The sequence below is a fragment of the Bos grunniens genome, chromosome 28, assembly GCF_055505025.1.
Source record: "Bos grunniens cultivar Pamir isolate PY7600 chromosome 28, Bosgru_T2T1.0, whole genome shotgun sequence".
Lineage (NCBI taxonomy): Eukaryota > Metazoa > Chordata > Mammalia > Artiodactyla > Bovidae > Bos > Bos grunniens.
The window spans coordinates 33,882,759-33,904,552 of NC_141192.1; the positions used below are offsets into that span (position 1 = coordinate 33,882,759).

General features: G+C 38.0%; 1 protein-coding gene across 4 annotated transcripts in view; it reads right to left on the reverse strand.

Annotated features, from left to right (window-relative positions):
* The window catches only part of CHRM3 (cholinergic receptor muscarinic 3), a 558,540-nt gene that overhangs the window by 399,452 nt on the left and 137,294 nt on the right, over window positions 1–21,794 (reverse strand). For all 4 annotated transcript variants that reach the window (XM_086381534.1, XM_086381537.1, XM_086381536.1 and 1 more), the window contains exon 2: window positions 4,783–4,891. The gene's annotated coding sequence lies outside the window, so the exon portion shown is untranslated. The remainder of the gene's footprint in view (window positions 1–4,782; window positions 4,892–21,794) is intronic.

Genomic DNA, 21,794 nt, shown 5'->3' on the forward strand with positions numbered 1-21,794 from the left:
AATGAGTTTGGAAGGACAACTTGGAGTTTGATGGGCAGTACCCACAAACAGGAGGAGGCTTGTGGTGTCACACTGGTAAGGCTGGGTGCTTCTAGGTTGGGCTTGGCCAGCAAAAAGGTGGAGGAGATCACAGTAGACCAATCAAAGGGGGCCAGGTAAAGCTCCTTGAGGCATTCACAACTCATCTTATTCCACTTCTGGTTACTCTGCAGTAGTTATTCAACTTTAATCAACTCTTCTGCTTGTCCCTGAATACCTTCTGCTCATTCACAACTGTGAATCAGAGGTTTACACTATTCCCCTTATTACAATGATGTTATGCTTACGATTATGACCTGACTGAGTAGACCTATTCTTAAAGTTCCATTGATAAACACTTCAATCTCCTGTCTCCAGTTTAGAGGAGACTTCAGTTCTGAATGGACTTCCCTGATGGCTCAGATGGTAAAGCGACTGCCTAAAGTGCGGGAGACCTGGGTTTGATCCCTGGGTCAGGAAGATCCTCTAGAGAGGGAAATGGCAACCCACTCCAGTACTCCTGCCTTCTGAATACCCCATGTCTCCTCCAAATTCTGGCACTTCTCTCTAGTTTTTAGAGATACCTTTTATCAAGTACTAGACTGACATCTAAGTCAGACTCCTTTAGAAGGAGACTTCTAAATTCATGAAAATGTTTAATATAAACATCACAAATCTATAAAGATTATGAAAATAAGCAAGGACATATGAGCATCTGTCTGTCCAGTACAGCTGATATTCCAACACCACGATGCTGCTTTTTCATTTTGTTACATGTGAAATCCTAATATGAGAGTTCAAAATATGAATGGTGGCCACGCTGAAGGACTGAAAGCATGAGATAAGGCAGAGCCCAGGAGAAGCAGGACAGAAAAGCACCAGATTCGTCAGTGCATCTGGCCACCTAGGGTCCCATGCAGGGACAGCAAAGCAGCAGCCAAGCCTCACCCTACATCCATGGTTTGTGGGCTCCGACCTAGGAATTTACCTCCAAAACCTTTACCCTCAAAAGCTTTCTCCACAAACATGATTTTCCTCGTCAGGTGCAAACTTGATAAAAGCTAAAGTTATTGAAAAAATAAACAAGAATAAAGGAGAGTGTGCACAGAAGCATTCAATAATGTTATAATCCAAGTTATGGACAAGTCGGGTTCCATTTACATGTGAAATACTCTCTGGAGGCTGATGTGGATGGATACAGAGATGGACTGAGCGAACATCGCCATTGTTTCAGATGGTTTATAACTAAAACGTGAGGGAAAGAGACTCGGCTTTCTGTTCCGAGTGATACACAGCAGCCAGCCACAATCCACTCCTGGATTACGGCCCCAATTTATCAGTACTTCCCACCTTGGAAACAACTCATGACTCATTTGAAAATTGCCACCTATTCCAACCACTGAATTTTGTCCAACACAAGTCCAAAAGAAAATATTTTAAATTTCTTCATAATAACAAGTATGCAGTCTGTTTTAGAGCATAGGATTATGAAAACGGAAGTTTAAACTCTCCTTCTCCACCACTTTGTGACACATATTCTATTTTTCCATCTCCTTTCTTTCTTCCCTTTCTGTCCGGAAAGTCATTTTAAATGCAGTAACAGCCCAATCTGCCTAACAAATAAGGAGCTGATATTCCCTGTTAGGCCTAAAAAACAGTCAATGGATTTCTGTTACTTTAATTTTTTTTAAATTATGAAAGTATGATAATACATTTATAGAAGACTTGGAAAATACAGAACAAAGCTACGTATAGTCCCACTCTATATTACAATTATTTTTAATTAGAAAAATTAAGATTTTTAGTTGGAATTTCAATATCAAGCTCTCAAAAATTAATAGAATGAATGGACAGAAAAGTAGAAGGATATAGTAGACCTGAAAAGCACTATGAACCACTTCAACATAATTAAGATTTATACAATTTTCATACAACAGCAGGATATAAATTCTATTTAGGTTCCCAGAGTCTATAAACCAGGAGACAAGGAACCTATACAGGGATATAAAACAAAGGGCAAAAATTTCATGGTCTAAGGATATTGAAATAATACAAAGCCTGCTCTCTCATCACTGTGGAAGTTATGTTAGAAATCAATATCAAAAGATATTTGAAAATAACCCACATATTTTCAAATGCAATGGGTCATTTTCATTTTTTAAATCAGGATGTCATATTTGTTGCTTATACTTGTAATTTGATTTAAATTATCTGTTTGTCTTTTTTGAAATTCTGGATCGGACAGAGCAAATCCTGTAATTGGACACATTTCTTAAAGTCCCCTAAATATAACATATGGCAAGACACTTTCAGAAACAGAGCATCTCTGATGTACATTATTTTACAATTGCATTAAATAGTACTCTGTGAATATACCTTCAAAATTCCCAACAAAGGTGCCAGATATTGTGTTAAACCATCTTAACAAAAGCATTATGGAGTATATTTTAATTATTTTCATTTTATTTCTCAGAAACTAAGAATTCAAATAGTTCAGTTACTACTCTAGATTTCACCATTAATTCATAAATGGTTTTGAACCTAGGGCTTTCTGATTCCAAAACCTATAGTTAGCACCGTAATTCCATGCTTATCCAGTGAATAATAATCACTAATGCTGACTGATTACCTAACAAGTGTCACACAGTGCTGCTGCTAAGTGCTCAACCAAATTAACTCATGTAATTCACACAACAATCCTATGAAATAACTACTCATTAGTAGACCCATTTTATGATGAGGAAACTAAGGCAAAGAGCAATTAAATGACCTGTCCAACACTGCAGAGCTGGAAAACGATGAAACTGGGTTGCAACCCCAGGCAATCTGACTCTAGCCCTGCCTCACCCCACCATACTTAAGCACCGTGCTACAATATAAGCAAGTGACTGTATGTTATCTGTTAATTAAGATTTTTGTTTCACTTATATGTAAAAATTTTATCTGCATAATAAAAGGCAATGGCACCCCACTCCAGTACTCTTGCCTGGAAAATCCCATGGACGGAGGAGCCTGGTGGGCTGCAGTCCATGGGGTTGCTAAAAGTCGGACATGACTGAGCGACTTCACTTTGACTTTTCACTTTCATGCACTGGAGAAGGAAATGGCAACCCACTCCAGTGTTCTCGCCTGGAGAATCCCAGGGACGGGGGAGCCTGGTGGGCTGCCGTCTATGGGGTCGCACAGAGTCGGACACGACTGAAGCGACTTAGCAGCAGCAATAAACCATTGCCTCTTCAATGGTAATCATATCCAATTTCTGGAAAAGAACTTGCAAACCACTTTTATTGTACTGGCCTGATTATATAATAATTCATTCAGTTTTAATGGAAAAGTCTTTCTCTATATTACTAAATACATTTGTCAAAATTTTCATTTTCCGTTTTTTATTTTAAACAGACTAGTGCTGCATTCTGTTGGCTAAAGGGGATGATCAGATGAGGTGTTATAGATATTTCAAGAAACAAAAATTTTAATATATTAAAACTGAATGAGTAATATCTGACTGCATTTCTACATTGTCCTCTTGGTATCCTGAAATGAAATTACACATAAAAAGTGAAACAAGTTGCCAGTCCAGATTCGATGCACGATACTGGATGCTTGGGGCTAGTGCACTGGGATGACCCAGAGGGATGGTATGGGGAGGGAGGAGGAAGGAGGGTTCAGGATGGGGAACACATGTATACCTGTGGCGGATTCATTTTGATATTTGGCAAAACTAATACAATTTGTAAAGTTTAAAAAAAAAAAGTATCTTGTGTCTTGTCTCCTCTAAGTATAAAACACCTAAAAATAAACTTTAATGGAGTAAATATTCTGGAGGTCAGAACTAGAAGCCTAATTATATGGTTGATGGGGATTTGTGTATGCAAGTATATGTGAGGAACATGTGCTCCTCATTTAATCATAACTTTCTCAAATACAAAAAAAATAATTGGGGTCATTCATTTAAGTGTAATCTTATCATTTATCTCTTAGGTGAATAATGTATAAAATATTTGACACTATTAACCAATTTTAAAAGAAAATTGTGATTTTTTTCCCTACCTTCCTACTTGTGGTATTAGTGAGCCACAGATATCATCTATTTTTTATGGGGTTTTACTGTTAATAATTTCACATCAGGATCTCATTTATCCTTTAAAGCAATCTTATGAGTTAGGCAAAGCAGAATGTCTGCCTCTCATTTCGTAGATGAAGAAACTGGGTCCTAAAGATTTAAGGGACTAGTTAGATGATAAATATTGGGGCTGGAACTAAAATTAAGGGAATTGAGTAGAATTTCCTTTCAATGACACCATAGATATCCCATGTCAATTACCATATGATACCTGTGTAAGTGGAAGTATATCAGATACCCTGTTAGGAAAAACTGCAATAAAATTGACCTGTTTCAAAATATTAAGCTAAATAAGATTTTTCTGTCTTACACTGCCAGATTTATATCAGATGACAGAACCAAAAGTCACTGAAACTTTCCAGTGACTACTTTCATTCAGTTAAAAAGGAGGTAAAATTCTATACTTCTGAATTCTGCCTATTTAGATATACCATATATATCAAAAAGTAAAAATATATGATAGATGGATCTAAATGTACTTTTTCATTTTGCAATTGGTTGGTACACAGACTGTCTAGCCACGTTTCATAAGAGTAACACCAATGCACGTGTCTTACATGTTTTTTGCAAGATAAATGCATACTGTGTTGACAATCTCAATATATAACCACACAAGTGATACTGAATAGAGAATGACTTACTAGTGAGGAGCCTTGGTGGTATACATCATGATGGGAATGGGTATGGTTCAGTCAATCCACAGTCCACTGAGAAACTCGTAACAGAAATAAGTGCCATCACTGTTCAGACCTAAGCAGACACATACAGAAAAGACAGTTGGTCAGTAGATACCATTTTGTGCCATTTGTACAAGAGCATCTTTACAACCTGCAGCATTAAAACACAAAAAGACACCTGACAAGCAATCCAATGAAAGGGCTTTAATTTATACAACTCTGCTAATGAGTAGTACAGCAGTGGAACCATACTACTTAAATCAGTAAGGAAGTAAAAAGTTTAGTGATTAGACATTATATAGTGATTAAGAAGTAACAAAAAGTAGTAAACTGTATCACATTACTGGAAGGTTATAAATTTATCAATAAAAACCTAACCCAAAACATTTAACATTCTGTTGTAAATTTGGGGGGGGATGTTATATGCTAAGCACTTACAACATGTCTGTGTATAAAATTTCATTCAGTCTTGACAACAGCATTGCAGTGCAGGTAATCCCTTCATTTAACAATATTTAAGGCTGCAAGCAGGGCCCTATTCTATAATCTATGCTTCTTTTTCATATCACGTGGAGTATGCCAAGCACACACTTCTTCCTATGCTGACTTGTGCTCCCTATGACTTATGGTATAAATAACAGATATCAAGAGGATTATAAAAACACGTATCTCTGTTTCACATTTAGTATCCTAGAAAACAAATACGGTATTCTACTCATCTTTGTCAAAATGTAAGATCTTTTGGGTACACACAGATATTTGTTGATTAAGTAAATGAATAACAGCAACAACAAAAGTAGAAACTGAAAAAGAGAAAGTCTCAAGTCACACTTTTGCTTTGTCAATTCTTTCCTTTACTTACCAGAAGTATCTTCCTGTTTGCAACACAATCTCAAGAGGAAAGAGTAAGAAGAATCATCTAAAAATCATGTGAATGAAGTTCAAATATATATCATTAAAAGAAATACAAACTATTTGGCAGTTTAATTTAGTTCAGTTGGAGAGGTTTCTGAAGAACAAAAAAGGTAAAATAACAAAAATTTTCCAGAGAGAGAGAGAAAAAAACACAATCCATCTTTCACTTCTAGATCAGATACTAACTGCTAACACAGTCTAAGCACCTTGCCTGTGACGAGATCTCAAGAGGGGAGGACACAAAGATAGAGGAGAAAACTAAAATAGCTAAAGACTCCAGGTAGAAACTGCACATCACAAGAAACTACAAAGTGCCACTCTGCATTGGAGATGCTGTAGAGAAAGCAGTCAAACTGGAGACCATGATGGTCAGATTCCAATTTACCCTGCAGAAGAAGCAAGCATCCTGCCTGTGTAGAGCAAGGGCTGGCAAACTGCAGACTGCTGCCTGTGAGCTAAAAATGGTTTTCACATTTTTAAATCGTTGGAGGAAATCAAAGGAATCATTTAAGTGTAAATTATTTGAAATTCAAATTTCAGAGTCTATAAATAAAGTTTTATTGGAATACAGCCACAACATCTCACGTATATATTGTCTCTGGTTACGTTTATGCTATAACAGTAATGTTGAGAGGTTGTAAAAGAACAGTATTACTTGAAAGGCTAAAATATATTTACTATTTGACCCTTTACAGATATCATAGGCTGATTTCTGGTCTAGAGAATTATTAGTTCTCAATTTGGAAGGGATGATATTAAAGAAAGGGGGTGCTTTAGAGCAGATTGGAAGCAGATTGGAAGCTGGGAATCCATTTCCCTATATAGATCCAGTGCAGTGCAGTATTATGAGTATAGCAGGGCTTTTTCTGGGGGCACGGGGGTTCTTCCCGGGGGAAGTACCAGAAAAGAGAGTAGATTCAGCCATACTCAGTCTGGCATACAGGCTACAGGCTGGACCAATGAGGATGGATGGAGAAATCCAGCCACAAGAATAAATGTTATTTTTCAGTATGACAGAATGAATTTCTCATGAAGAAAATCAAATCTCCAGGCTCTGATTCTCTCCCTGTATGTGCCAGCCTCTAGAAAGGCAGATAATCATTTTTTTTTCTTTTTTTTGGTTCATTTTTTGTTGTTTTCTTTGCTGAAGATCTTAGAAAGATTAAGAGAGAAAACAGAGGCATCCTAAAGCAGGTGAAAGACACTCCATCGATCCCATAGAAAAGCAAATAGTGGATCATATCTAATAACAGATAAACAGGGGATGAAGCAAAACAAAACAAAGCATAAGAACTATATTAAAAAGAATCTGCTACATAATACATGAAAATATACGGAGAGGAAGCATTTTCATTTGAAGAATATCAAAGAAAAGTTAAATACGTTTTCTAGAACAACCACTCCATGCTTTTGATGAAGTTTGAGACAATACAGAATAAAATCCCAAAGATTTATCTTCAGAGAAGTTAATTAAACCAAAACAAATGAAAAGACACTTAAGTGGTTTCCTATTTAAATATTCATTGCATCTTGATGACAAGAAAAGGGGTTTTGATCTCAAAGACTTGGGTCTGAACATCAATTCCACTATCTTTCTTGCTGTATGACCTTGGACAACTGACTTTCTATTCAAAGTCTTATTTCCATCACTTCTTAAATAGGGTTATTCTGAGAACTGTAGGACCAAATATGCATAAAATGTCCAGCATACTGCCTGTCACATAGGAGGCACAGGATATGTACCAGCTTTCTATGTAGTTTCTGATCCTGCTTACTTTCTCACCCTCTTACCCTAACACTAATCGTCTACCACAGTCATTACAGCTGTAGGAAAATGGTAGGTCTCTTTCATGTTGTCATATTTGACTTTGCATCTTGTTTTTGCTGGGTGGACTATACCTTTTAAACTTTGGACTCCTCTCTATTTAACGGGTAAATTGGTATTTACTTAAAAATTTAATTCAGAAATGAATCCTGCAACCTCCTTAATCCCTTAGACAAAAAATATAAAGTCACAACATTTTGTGTATAAACCTATTTTTATGATTAATATTGTATTCTTTTTTATTTACATGTGTCTTTCCCAGGAGGCTATATCTTGGCCAAGTGCATTGATATGATACATTAAGATGACCAACTACGGCCTCCTGTAGAAGACAGACATGTGAACAACTATATCTGCCTACATTTCTGCCTATTCACTGGCCTTACAGCAGAGATTGTGCCCTGATGCTTGTTGAACAGACAGCATCTCCATGCCAGATGCAACCTGGAGTCAAGCAGTGACTTCATAAATGCTTGGTTATAATAGGCTCTATTATTTTTTTAAAGAATAAATAAAGAATGAAAAAAAGAAGAATGATGGAAAGATAGTGAGGATTTGATTTAAAAAAAAAAAGGACACTTAGCATATAGTTGCTGATCCTGACTACTTAATTATCCTGGAAATCCATATAGAAATATGCACAAAATCATATAAATATCTTCATTTTATACAGTTGGTTAAATAATTTTTAGAAGTAGTTCCCAAGAACAATCTTCTCCCATATCTTGAACATTTACCATGTGTCACACTCTGGTAGATAACAACCTGTAAGTCAGTTATTATTATTCTTATTTTTTTCAGAGGAGAAAACTGAAAGTGAGGAATCAAAATAGAATTTTTTCCTTGATTAATCATCACACAGGAAGTTGAGACCGAAGTCTACCAAATTCTAAAGTCAAGGTGTTCCACATAACAAACTAGGCATGGTCTCTACTTTGTAAAAAGACGTGCTTAACAGAACACTCATTGTGTAAACAGTTGGTAAGTGGTAGGTGTTATAACTGCTATTATTAATACCATAACCTAACAAAAGGGAACTGTTTTAACACTATGGAATGCTGTATTATTAAATATATTATGCTCTATTGCTATAATAAGTATGAAAGTTACATTAATATAAGGAAATGTGTACATGAATGCAGAATACAAAATGTTATATATAGGCTTATTAAAATTATAGGCAATTTCATGTAGGGTAGATTAACAAAAATTATGACAGTGTGATAAATATAATAAAATTGTGCAACTATGGGTAACTTATTTGAACTTCATCAATTTATTTGAGAAGATGCGAATCTGCTTGAGTTCAAGCTTATGTTTTAAAAAGCAAATAATGTATATACATTTCTAAAAGTGGTGGTAACATCCTAGACCTTCTGCACATTTGAAATCTCACTTTTTTCTTTAAGTAAAATAATATATTACTGCTGTTGCAGTAAGACCTGTTTGTTAGTCCATTTATTTATTTTGCTATTGGGAATGGAAGTATTTAGAGGCAGATTTAAAAATTAGAATGACTGAAGTGAAGTTGTCTTTGAAATGGAGTCATTTAAACCACCTACTCCAGTTAAAGGGCCTCCCTTGCGGCTCAGCTGGTAGAGAATCCCCCTGCAATGAGGGAGACCTGGGTTCTATCTCTGGGTTGGGAAGATCCCCTGGAGAAGGGAAAGGCCACCAACTCCAGTATTCTGGCCTGGAGCATTCCATGGACTGTATGGTCCATGGGATCGCAAAGAATCGGACATGACTGAGCGACTTTCACTTTCACTTTAGTTAAAATGCACATCGTTTACCTTAATATTTCCCAATTAGCATAAGCAATTAGCACATAATGATGCTAACTTTTATACACAAAAGTTTTATACACACACACATATGAGAGAAAGAACGAGCTATTTCAGCAGAACCTCAAGAAGAATAACGTGAAAATTATCCAAAAACGAGTAAGAATATTTGACAAGAGCAACAGTTGAGACGCAGAAACGTGTTGAATTATGCTCAGCTGTCTGCATGCTAAGCCTGCAATAGGCCATTTAGGCACTGCTCATCTGAGTTTCAGACTTTCCTCTGAAGGCAGTTCTAACCAGTGTCACCCACTCACGAAGCAACTAACGTTCCTTTATTCTTGTTGCATTATAACAGAACAAAGTACAAAAGATTGAAAGAATTCTGTTTGATCAAAAGAATTGTCTATCAAAGAAAGTGCAGGAAAGTGACCCTGATTGCATAGCTATGAAACCTACTCAACAAGGAATGGGAAACATCTCCTCCTGTGAGTGTGGGTGGCTCTTCTTCCCTACAACAGATATGCCCAGAGATTCCTGCCTGATTCATCCGTGGTTTGAACAAACTAATGGTTAGGCCTGAGGCAAAAAATTGGTATTCTGGATGAAAATACATTTTAACTAGGTTTTCCATAATTTGAAAGTTATGTGAAAAGTATTTTTCTTTCTTCATTGACTCTAGAATTATTTTGCACCAGGCTTAATTCTTTCAGTAACTATATATTTGATAGCCACAGTGCTAAGGTAGGAAATAATAAACCAAAAAGAAAGACAGCCATTGTGAAAAAGGCTCAGGCATAAGCAAACGAAGAGGTTTTATCTCTTGGTTTGTTTTAAACTGCTGCTGGGTAAGTTTCTTCGTGTGTTTACATTCGTAATGAAGAAACTGTCACTTCATGTTTACGTTTACTGGCTATTAGAGTTTAAAGAATAGTTGTGCGGAGAATTAACTTCTATGTTTATTCTACATTTGCTCTCTCAGTGTTCCAGTTACTCTTTTCTCTTAATTTTAACTTAGGACAGTTAAATTTACTAGACAAAAATCAGTGGGAATTTTTTTCCTTAACATGCAGTTTACAAAACAGAGACAGCAGCCTCTAACTCTATTTAAATTTCAAATCTAACTCCAACGTTATCTAACTGGACTGAGACAACCATTAGACAGGCTGTGGATAAAGGGTTCTCATGAATCAGGAAATCCTGATGCTAGTAGAGAAGCTCTCAAGCTATAGGATGGAGTGGTGCTGGGGAGGTGAACTAATGCAGAAAGGAGGTCAAAAGATGGGGCAAAGCCAGCACAGAAAAAGTGAGAAGCAGCTTCTATGGGCTTCTCCTGGGGGAGGTGGGGGAAGAGGAAACAAACTCTCTCAGAGTCTCGTTATGCTTTGCAATTACACCAAAGATGAGAACTGGTAGATGAAGGAAAGAGATACTTGGAAAGCCCTCGCAAAATGGTGCAATCTCATTATTTCTCCCATTACATGCTCCAGCTCTTCCCTTTTTTCCCTCTTATTTCTGCTTCTCCCCCTCCTCTCACTGCTCTTCCTTTTTCCTTTTCTTTCCACCTGTCCTTTTTCAGCAGGAACATTATCATAATCAGTGTTACTCATGTGCCTACCTGTGTGTATACACTTTGGTGGGTGCTTTATACACATACCTGTTTTCTTTTCAGTCTTCTGAAATTTCTATTATTATCTATCTTTTAAAAACCTGGAGTTTTCATCAAGTGAATTTCACAGTCAAATAGCCAGGGAGTGAACAAATGTAGGAATCAAATCTAATTCTATGTAATTCTTTTATTAATAAAGGAAAGTTCTGCTCACAGGGAACTCTCTCTTCTAAAAAGAAAGTTCTATTCCTGGGACTAGAACTCAGTGTAAGTACAGAATTTAGCATAACATCACAGACTCTGAGCACCTAAGGATGTGAGTTGCGGTGGTAGAATCTGAGAGCTGAATTAAGTTATCCTTCAAAACACAATTCCACATCAGAGAGCTATCACTTTACTGTTGTTATTTTGCTAAGCTGTGTCTGACTCTTTTGACCCCATGAACTGCAGCACGTCAGGCTTCTCTGTCTTCACTATCTCCCAAAGTTTGCTCAAATTCATGTTCATTGAGTCAGTGATGCCATCCAGCCATCTTATCCTCTGTCATCCCCTTTTCCTCTTGCCCTCAATCTTTCCCAGCATCAGGGTCTTTTCCAATGAGTCAGCTCTTCGCATCAGGTGGCCAAAGTATTGGAGTTGCAGCTTCAACATCAGTCCTTCCAATGAACATTCAGGACTGATCTCCTTTAGGATGGACTGGTTGGATCTCCTTGCAGTCCAAGGGACTCTCAAGAGTCTTCTCCAATACCACAGTTCAAAGGCATCAATTCTTCGGCACTCAGCTTTCTATATAGTCCAACTCTCACATGCATACATCACTATTGGAAAAACTACAGCCTTGACTAGATGGACCTTTGTTGGCAAAGTAATGTCTCTGCTTTTTTTTTTTTGTCTCTACTTTTGAATATGCTGTTTAGGTTGGTCATATATTTCCTTCCAAGGAGTAAGTGTCTTTTAATTTCATGGCTGCAATCACCATCTGCAGTGATTTTGGAGCCCCCAAAAATAAAGTCAGCCACTGTTTCCCCATCTATTTGTTATGAAGTAATGAGACCAGATGCCATGATCTTAGTTTTCTGAATGTTGAGTTTTAAGCCAACTTTTTCACTCTCCTCTTTCACTTTCATCAAGAGGCTCTTTAGTTCTTCACTTTCTGCCATAAGGGTGGTGTCATCTGCATATCTGAGGTTATTGATATTTCTCCCAGCAACCTTGATTCCAGCTTGGGCTTCCTACAGCCCAGAGTTTCTCATGATGTACTCTGTGTATAAGTTAAATAAGCAGGGTGAGAATATGCAGCAACATATTCCTTTTCCTATTTGGAATCAGTCTGTTGTTCCATGACCAGTTCTAACTGTTGCTTCCTGATCTGCATAGAGATTTCTCAAGAGGCAGGTTAGATGGTCTGGTATTCCCATCTCTTTCAGAATTTTCCACAGTTTATTGTGAGCCACACACTCAAAGGCTTTGGCATAGTCAATAAAGCAGAATACATCTTTTTCTGAAACTCTCTTGCTTTTTCCAACATCCAGTGGATGTTGGCAATTTCATCTCTGGTTCCTCTGCCTTTTCTAAAACCAGCTTGAACATATAGTAGTTCACGGTTCACATATTGCTGAAGCCTGGCTTGGACAATTTTGAGCACTACTTTACTAGCGTGTAAAATGAGTGCAATTGTGCAGTAGTTCAAGCATTCTTTGGCATTGCCTTTCTTTGGGATTGGAATGAAAACTGACCTTTTCCAGTCCTGTGGTCACTGCTGAGTTTTCCAGATTTGCTGGTATATTGAGTGCAGCACTTTCACAGCATCATCTTTCAGGATTTGAAATAGCTCAACTGGTATTCTATCACTTCCACTAGCTTTGTTTATAGTGATGCTTCCTAAGGCCCACTTGACGTCACATTCCAGGATGTCTGGCTCTAGGTGAGAGATCACACCATCGTGATTATCTGGGTCATGAAGATCTTTTTTGTACAGTTCTTCTGTGTATTCTTGCCACCTCTTCTTAATATCTTCTGCTTCTGTTAGGTCCATACCATTTCTGTCCTTTATCGAGCCCATCTTTGCATGAAATGTTCCCTTGGTATCTCTGATATTCTTGAAGAGATCTCTAGTCTTTCCCATTCTGTTGTTTTCCTCTATTTCTTTGCACTGATCACTGAGGAAGGCTTTCTTATCTCTCCTTGCTATTCTTTGGAACTCTGCATTTAAATGAATATATCTTTCCTTTTCTCCTTTGCTTTTTACTTCTCTTCTTTTCACAGCTATTTGTAAGGCTTCCTCAGACAGCCATTTAACTTTTTTGTATTTCTTTTCCATGGGGATCATCTTGATCCCTGTCTCCTGTATAATGTCAGGAAACTCTGTCCATAGTTTATCAGGCACTTTGTCTATCAGATCTAGTCTCTTAAATCTATTTCTCATTTCCACTGTGTAATCGTAGGGGATTTAGTTAGGAGGTCTAGTTAATGTTAGTTAGGAGGGACCATTTTTAGAATCAATGTACCAGTTAACTTATGGATGATAAAAACACAGACAGACAATTGTTACTAGGTCAACAGGTATCTAACCTGGAACGGTAGTTAAAGAGGTATTTCTTTACCAAGTGAAACAAAATTAGCAGTCTATTCTCTGGTGCCTCAGATAGTAAAGGATCCTCCTGCAATGCAGGAGAACTGGGTTCAATCCCTGGGTCGAGAAGAACTCCTGGAGAAGGGAATGGCTACCCATTCTATATTTTTGCCTGGAGAATTTCATGAACAGAGCAGCCTGGAGGGCTACAGTCCACTGGGGTTACAAAGAGTTGGACACGACTAAGTGACTTAACACTTTCACTTCACTTCATGACTACCTCATCCATCTGAAATATTCTAGGGATATTAGAGATGGAACCCAAGGAAAGCAAACTTAGAAGTCATCTTTGAAATGTAAAAAATGAAAGAAAAATACAAAAACCAGAAAAGCAAGCTTAATTATTGCTTTAAGACCTAATAGGGCATGCTATTGGAATGAGGACGCTTTCTGCCAGAATACATCTACAGAGGCAAAATACGATTTACATTGAGATGGAAATGGTTCCCTTACAACTTCCCCTAAGCTGTCTGGTAGAATGCATAATTACTTTCAAGTATTTAAGAAGCCAGTGCTCTCTTCATTCTGAAACCTGAAAAGGCCTTGGTTTCCTGGAAGCACAATATGAAGGAAGACAGCCAAAACAGCATCGAAAATACTTTTTTCACATTATCAGCCTGGACATTTAGATGGTTATCTTTGTGACTGTCTCTGGATATTTTCCTAGAACTGTCTTGAAAGGAAGCGATTTATGACTCAGAAATCACAGTTACCTCAAGTGGATGTGAGAGAATTTTCAAAAACTTGAGAGCTTCCTAGTATTTTGGGTATAGAGATGCCTCAGGTATGTCTGGAGTGAAAATATTTACAGATTTCAGAAATTCTGTTTAGTCTCTTGAAGTATCAGTACTTCCTTTAATGAATGTCAGAGTGGAGTTAAAGTCAAAAGCAGTAAGGATTCCTTAGTACTGATACTCTGGATCTCTGACTAAGTAAGAAAGACTACAAGTAAACAGGGCAATAGGATACTGTGCTTTTAGGGTAGAAAGAGGACAACCTTATTGCTTAAGATGGTAGCAAGTGTTGCTTATGCATTCAGTACTCCAATGCATCATTTCAGGCAGCTGTCTCTTAGCCCAAGTTCCCTCTAAACTCCACAGTTAAGCAAGGGAAGTGTCATTTGAAATGAAGATAAAATGAGGGCTTTTCCACTTACATATTAGAGAAACTACATTTTTAGGTTACTTACAAATAAAGAATATTATTAAGAAGCAAAGAACAACCAATAATCCTAAAGTAGAGGGCAAAATTAAGGCTTTGTACAAGAACTGTTCTGGGGCTTCCCAGGTGGCTCAATAGTAAAGAAACTGCCACCAGCCAAAGCAGGATATATAGGAGACGCAAGTTTTATCCCTGGATCGGGAAGATCCCCTCAAAGAGGCAATAACAACCCATTTCAGTATTCTTGCCTGGAAAATCCCATGGACAGGGTAGTCTGGTGGGTTACAGTCCATAGGGTTGCAAAGAGTTGGACAAGACTGAATGACTGAGCATACATACATATGTTTAGGAACTCTTCTACAATACGTGAATATGTATAGATTCTTTTTAAGCTATGCATTTATACAGTGAGGTTTACAATTAAGATTATCGACCTTTCTGACAGTTATCTGCTGAATTACATAAGCTTATAACTTCTTGATGGACATGGTGTTGACTTTAAAAAAAAAAAACGCACAAGGTGAGAGTTGTGAGTTAAATTATATTTGGGGGAAAATGAGGACAATAGCCAGGAAGATAGCATTTCAGATAGCTCTGAGAAACTGCTCCAAAGATGTGGTGGGGAAAGGACAGTAAATATGTGATTTTGGTGAAGGGGCCGTACATGCAACCAAGTAAATATCTTTTGCAGAAGGCTTCTGCTAGTCACAAGGAACAGTCATCACCATGAAGAATTTAAGAGCTTTTCTAGATATGAGGAGATACGAGAATTGGACTCATAAAATATACTCCTGAAAATATCTAAGTACCTGAGGACCTGTTCCACCAGTTCTTTCCAGAGCACAGAGTGCTTCATTTCTGCACTCCACCCTGAACTCCTTTCAGGGGGTGTTAAAACCCAGCAGCTGCAGCAGTACCTGATTTAATCCTTTTAGAGATGCATGGCAAGTGCCCATGGCAAGCACCAGTTTGTAGCTGACATGAGAACACTCTGGTTGGCAGGCCCATTATTTACTGCCGAGACCAGTTAGTAGGATGCTCTCTTCACAAAGTTGCTTTTCTCCCTCAGCCTCAGCTCATGAGTATTATTAATCTTGGAGAATCCATCTCAACAGAGATTGTTTGCTATAGGAAGAGAATGGCTTTAGCCAAGATTATGCCAATAACTCTGTCCTCCAGCTATAGCTATAAATAAAGTATTGAGCCAGAAATAAGTTATTGATATACAATGTGTGTGTGTGTGTGTGTGTGTGGTGGGGGGGAGCTACTTAAACCATATTCTCCTCTGGACATTCTTGGAATTGGAAAACTATGTTTTCCATATTAGTTAGAATTTAGGTAATTTATCCAATGAAAGCTAACTTGATACCAAGAGGATTAGTCATGTAACTCTGAACCCAATGTTATTCCTGACTTCTGGACTCCAAATGCAAAATTAAATTGGGAGCAATAGTCTCAAGATGTTTAGTAGGCTTAGAACTAGCAATGCACTGATGGATCCTGAAGTATGCTTTTCCACACATTCAGCAAGTTTGCTGCTTGGTAACAGTGCATGAGGAGCCTGGTAGGCTGCAGTTCATGGGGTCGCTAGAGTCAGACACGACTGAGCGACTTCCCTTTCACTTTTCACTTTCTTGCATTGGAGAAGGAAATGGCAATCCACTCCAGTGTTCTTGCCTGGAGAATCCCAGGGGCGGGGGAGCCTGGTGGGCTTCCGTCTATGGGGTCGCACAGAGTCGGACACGACTGAAGCAACTTAGCAGCAGCAACAGTGCATAATGTTCAAGATACCTAATCTGCCTCAGCCTCATCCTCAATCTGCCTCAGCCCTCAGCAAGAGGGCTGCTTCCCTCTGGCTCAAGGTCAAACTGCAAACAGCCTGCACCCCAAGGCCTGGTTCACAGTCTCTTTCACAGCCCTTGCCTTTACTCAGGCCTAAGCAATAGCCCTGCCCCCTAAAGCCATTGACCTCCATGAAGCTGACTTCATGATCCTAGGGAACAAGCTTCAGAGGTACCAATGGGAGGTCCAGATTAGGAAACTGCTAAGATTCCCAAACATAAAAACAAATGTAGGGATGATGAGAAAAAAATCTTTGCAGCAGGATAGGATTCTTATGTCTAAACAAAACCAAAGGCAACATGTGGAGCCTAAAGAATTTGCTGAAATGAGTGTGAAAGTGTTTTAACGAGGTAGAGCCCCCACTCAATGTGGGTTTGGTGTTCTAGAAACACAGAGCCCAGAGTGGGGGAAAAAAGAAATGGGAAGTTCTGAAAACATACTAGCTAGGAAAGGTTTTTTAAGTAAGACCTGGTGACTGGGGCTCCACTGAATGATCTTAACTTGGTAATACGGCAGCAATATGACGAACTTCATTCAGTCTTAGGGATGAGGAGACAGATGGATTGAGAGGTTTTTACCCCAGAGGTGTTGAGTGCATATTGCCAATATTAACTATCAGAAGATTTCTCCCAGTGTTTAATTTGTCTGTCTTCCTCCTCTCCACAAAGATTTGGTGCTGAATTAATTCTACTACTGAAGTTCTGCTAAAAGTATAATCATTTGGTGGAATAAAGTTGTAAAAGCAGCCCAGGCTGTGAACGCTAAAGATCCATCTAAGATGTCAGCTGCATGAGAGCAGAAACTCACTGCTGCCTTTACAGCACGCAGCACAGGGCTGGCAGGTAGTGGCACATTTTTAAATGGATGAGCATTCTTAGAGGAGAACAGTATCTTCAAAGTAAGTCTTTACTCAAGTTTAGCAGCTCCTAGCAACGGTATGACACCTCGCAATTAATGACAGCCTTATTACAATCACAGATCATTATTTTAATTATTCTCTATCATTTAGTGAGGTTCTCCCATGAGTTAGGTAAAGTGCTGGTTGTTCCAAATATGTACTGTATCATATAATCCTTATCACAACCTTGAAAATGTATATTAGCCTCATTTTCCAGATTAGGAAACTGATGATTCAAACTTAGGTTGAAGGGTCTTTTCCAATGAGTCAATTCTTTGCATCAGGTGGAAAAAGTATTGGAGTTTCAGCTTCAGCATCAGTACTTCCAATGAATATTCAGGAATGATTTCCTTCAGGATTGACTAGCTGGATCTCTGTGCAGTACAAGGGACTCTCAAAAGTCTTGGCCAACACCACAGTTCAAAAGCATCAATTCTTCAGCACTCAGCTTTCTTTATATGTCCAACTCTCACATCCACACATGACTAGTGAAAAACCATAGCTTTGACTAGATGGACCTTTGTTGGTAAAGCAATGTCTCTGCTTTTTAATATGCTGTCAAGGTTGGTCATAGCTTTTCTTTCAAGGAGCAAGTGGCTTTTAATTTCATGGCTACAGTCACCATTGCAATGATTTTGGAGCCCAAAAAATAAAGTCTCTCATTGTTCCCATTATTTCCCCATTTGCCATGAAGTCATGGGACCAGCTGCCATGATCTTAGTTTTCTGAATGTTGAGTTTTAAGCCAACTTTTTCACTCTCCTCTTTCACTTTCATCAAGAGGCTCTTCAGTTCTTCTTTGCTTTCTGCTATAAGGGTGGTATCATCTGTGTATCTGAGGTATTGCTATTTCTCCTGACAATATTGATTCCAGCTTGTGCTTCATTCAGCCTGACATTTTGCATGATGTATTCTGCATATAAGTTAAAGAAGCAGGGTGACAATATATAGCCTTGACCTACTCCTTTCCAGATTTGGAACGAGTCTGTTGTTCCATGTCTAGTTCTAACTGTTGCTTCTTGACTTGCATACAGATTTCTTAGGAGTCAGGTCAGGTGGTCTGGTATTCCCATGTCTTGAAGAATTTTCCACAGTGTGTTGTGATCCACTCAGTAAAAGGCTTTGGCATAGTCAATAAAGCAGAAGTAGATGTTTTTCTGGAACTCATTGCTTTTTTGATGATCCAGTGGATGTTGGCAATTTCATCTCTGGTTCCTCTGCCTTTTCTAAATCCAGCTTGAACATCTGGAAGTTCACGGGTCACATACTGTTGAAGCCTGGCTTGGAGAATTTTGAGCATTAATTTCCTAGCGTGTGAGATGAGTGCAATTGTGTGGTAGTTTGAACATTCTTTGGCATTGCCTTTCTTTGGGATTAGAATGAAAACTGATCTTTTCCAGTCTTGTGGCCACTGCTGAGTTTTCCAGATTTGCTGGCATATTGAGTGCAGCACTTTCACAGCATCATCTTTTAGGATTTGAAATAGCTCAACTGGAATTCCATCACCTCCACTAGCTTTGTTTGTAGTGATGCTTCCTAAAGCCCACTTGACGTCGCATTCCAGGATGTCTGGCTCTAGGTGAGTCATCACACCATCATGATTATCTGGGTCATGAAGATCTTTTTTGTGTAGTTTTTTTGTGTATCCTTTTGTGCAAGAATACACAAAATATCTTCTGCTTCTGTTAGGTCCATTGGATTTCTGTCCTTTATTGTGCCCATCTTTGCATGAAATGTTCCCTTGGTATCTCTAATATTCTTGAAGAGATCTCTAGTCTTTCCCATTCTATTGTTTTCCTCTATTTCTTTGCATTGATCACTGAGGAAGACTTTCTCATCTCTCCTTGCTATTCTTTGGAACTCTGCATTCAAATAGATATATCTTTCCTTTTCTCCTTTGCCTTTACCTTCTCCTCTTTTCTCAGCTATTTGTAAGACCTCGAGTCAGAGAATCATTTTGCCTTTTTGCATTTCTTTTTCTTGGGGATGGTCTTGATCTGTGCGTCCTATACAATGTCACGATCCTCCATCCATAGTTTTTCGAACTCTATCAGATCTAATACCTTGAATCTATTTGTCACTTCCACTGTATAATCATAAGGGTTTTGATTTAGGTTTAAAGATAATGTCCACACAAAAGAATTCACCCTTTTTAGTATATGGCTTATTGAGTTTCATAAATGTTCACTGTAGTATATCCATGTCCACAATCAAGATATAAATTTCCATCACCCTAGGAAGTTACCCATGTCCCTTTGGGTCAGCACCCTTCTACTTCCCCATCCCTGGCAACAACTGCTCTGATTTCTATTCTTGAACTTTTTCCAGAATGCCTTACGAATTAAAGCCTTTTGGGTCTCCCTTGTGGCTCAGACATTAAAGCGTCTGTCTACAATGCAGGAGACCTGGGTTTGAGCCCTAGGTTGGGAAGATCCCCTGGAGAAGGAAATGGCAATCCACTCCAGTACTATTGCCTAGAGAATCCCATGGACAGAGGAGCCTGGTAGGCCACAGTCTATGGGGTCGCAAAGAGTCGGACATGACTGAGTGACTTCACTTTCACTTTCTTTTATTGAGCATATCTGATATGTGGGAGACTCATAATTGTATGAGTTTACCTCTAGATTCTGAATTATGTTCCACTGATCTATAATCTATCTTTATGCTACTATCACTGTTTTGATTACTATAGCTTCATATTATGTTCTAAATCAGGAAGTGTGAAGTCCTCCTCTGTTCTTTTTTTAAAAAACTTTTGATTATTTTGGGTCCTGTGAATTTCCACATAAATTTTTGGATTAGTTTATCAATGTCTATAAAAATCTGAATGAGATACCAATAGAGTTTAACTGAATCTACTGATAAAGTTGGAAAGAACTGTCATCTTGACAATATTAAGCCTTTTAATCAATGATCAGGAGATGAGTTTCCATTTATTAAAATTTATTCATTAACTTTTCTTAGCTAACATGTTCCTTCTCTCAGAAAGTTATCTTCCCTTAGCAGTGTTTTGTAATTTCTGATGCATAAGTATTTTACTTATTTTGCTAAATTTATTTATACATATTAATTTTTGTTAATAAAATAATTTTAATTGCAAAAGTTCATTGGTAGTATATAGATATGCACACATGCATGCATACTAAGTCACTTCAGTCACTTTAGTGTCTGACTCTTTGTGACCCCATGGACTGTAGCCTGCCTGGCTCCTCTGTCCATGGGATTCTCCAGGCAAGAATACTGGAGTGGGTTGCCATGCCCTCTTCCAGGGGATCTTCCTGACCCAGTGATCAAACCCATGTCTCTTACATCTCTTGCATTGGCAGGCAGGTTCTTTACCACTAGCATCACTGGGAAGCCCAAGATATGCATATTGATCCTATATTCTCTGGTTTTGCTGAACAGTTCACTAGTTCTAAAACTACTTCTGTGGATTGTTTAAGATTTTCTACCTACAGGATCACATCAACTGCCAATAAACATAATTTACTTCCCTTTTAATCTGGATGTCTTTAGCTTAGTTATCTCTATATTTTTTATAACACCGAGTATTAAAATTGAGCATCTTGTTTGTTATTTTTTCTATCACAGGGAAAAAAAGATTGTCTCTAATTCTTTAGCATAATGCTAGCTGAAGGGTCCTCTGTAGACATCCCTTAACAGATTAAGAAAGTTACCTTTTGTTTCTAGCTTGTTAAAAGTTTAGTTTTTATTTTTAAAGCAGGAATGGATATTATTTTATTTTTTTGCATCTACTAAGAAGATCATGTGGTTTTTTTCCCCTTTCTTCTCTTATTTTGGCTTATCACACTAACTGATTTTTTGCTATTAAGCCAATTTTGCAAATAACTACTCACAGAATCTATACATATTGACCAATTTACATAGCGATTTGGTTTGCTATTTTTAACAGAAGAAAAGGGTTGAGATTAGCCTCTGAAGTGAATACTGAACCTGCATCAAGTAACTTCTAAAGACAGGTGACTATAACGTTGATGTAAGGATGAATGATACATGGACTGAGGTGGAAATACATAATCCATGAAAGTAACAGAAAATTAACAGACATCTCTTAATTATCAGTCAGCTAAGCTTCAAAATGGAAGAATTTTAAATTAGGACTTTTTATATTCACTCCTCAGACTACCACATCAAAGCAGCTGGTACTCACTAAACTGAAGATATACTATATTCCATGATGTATCAATCCCTGCCAACAGAGCAAGATCTGCAAGTATTCCTTCAGTAGCAATTTTTAAAGTCTTGTTTTCTGTCCTCATAGGGAACCCTTGCTGAAACACTTCAAGTACT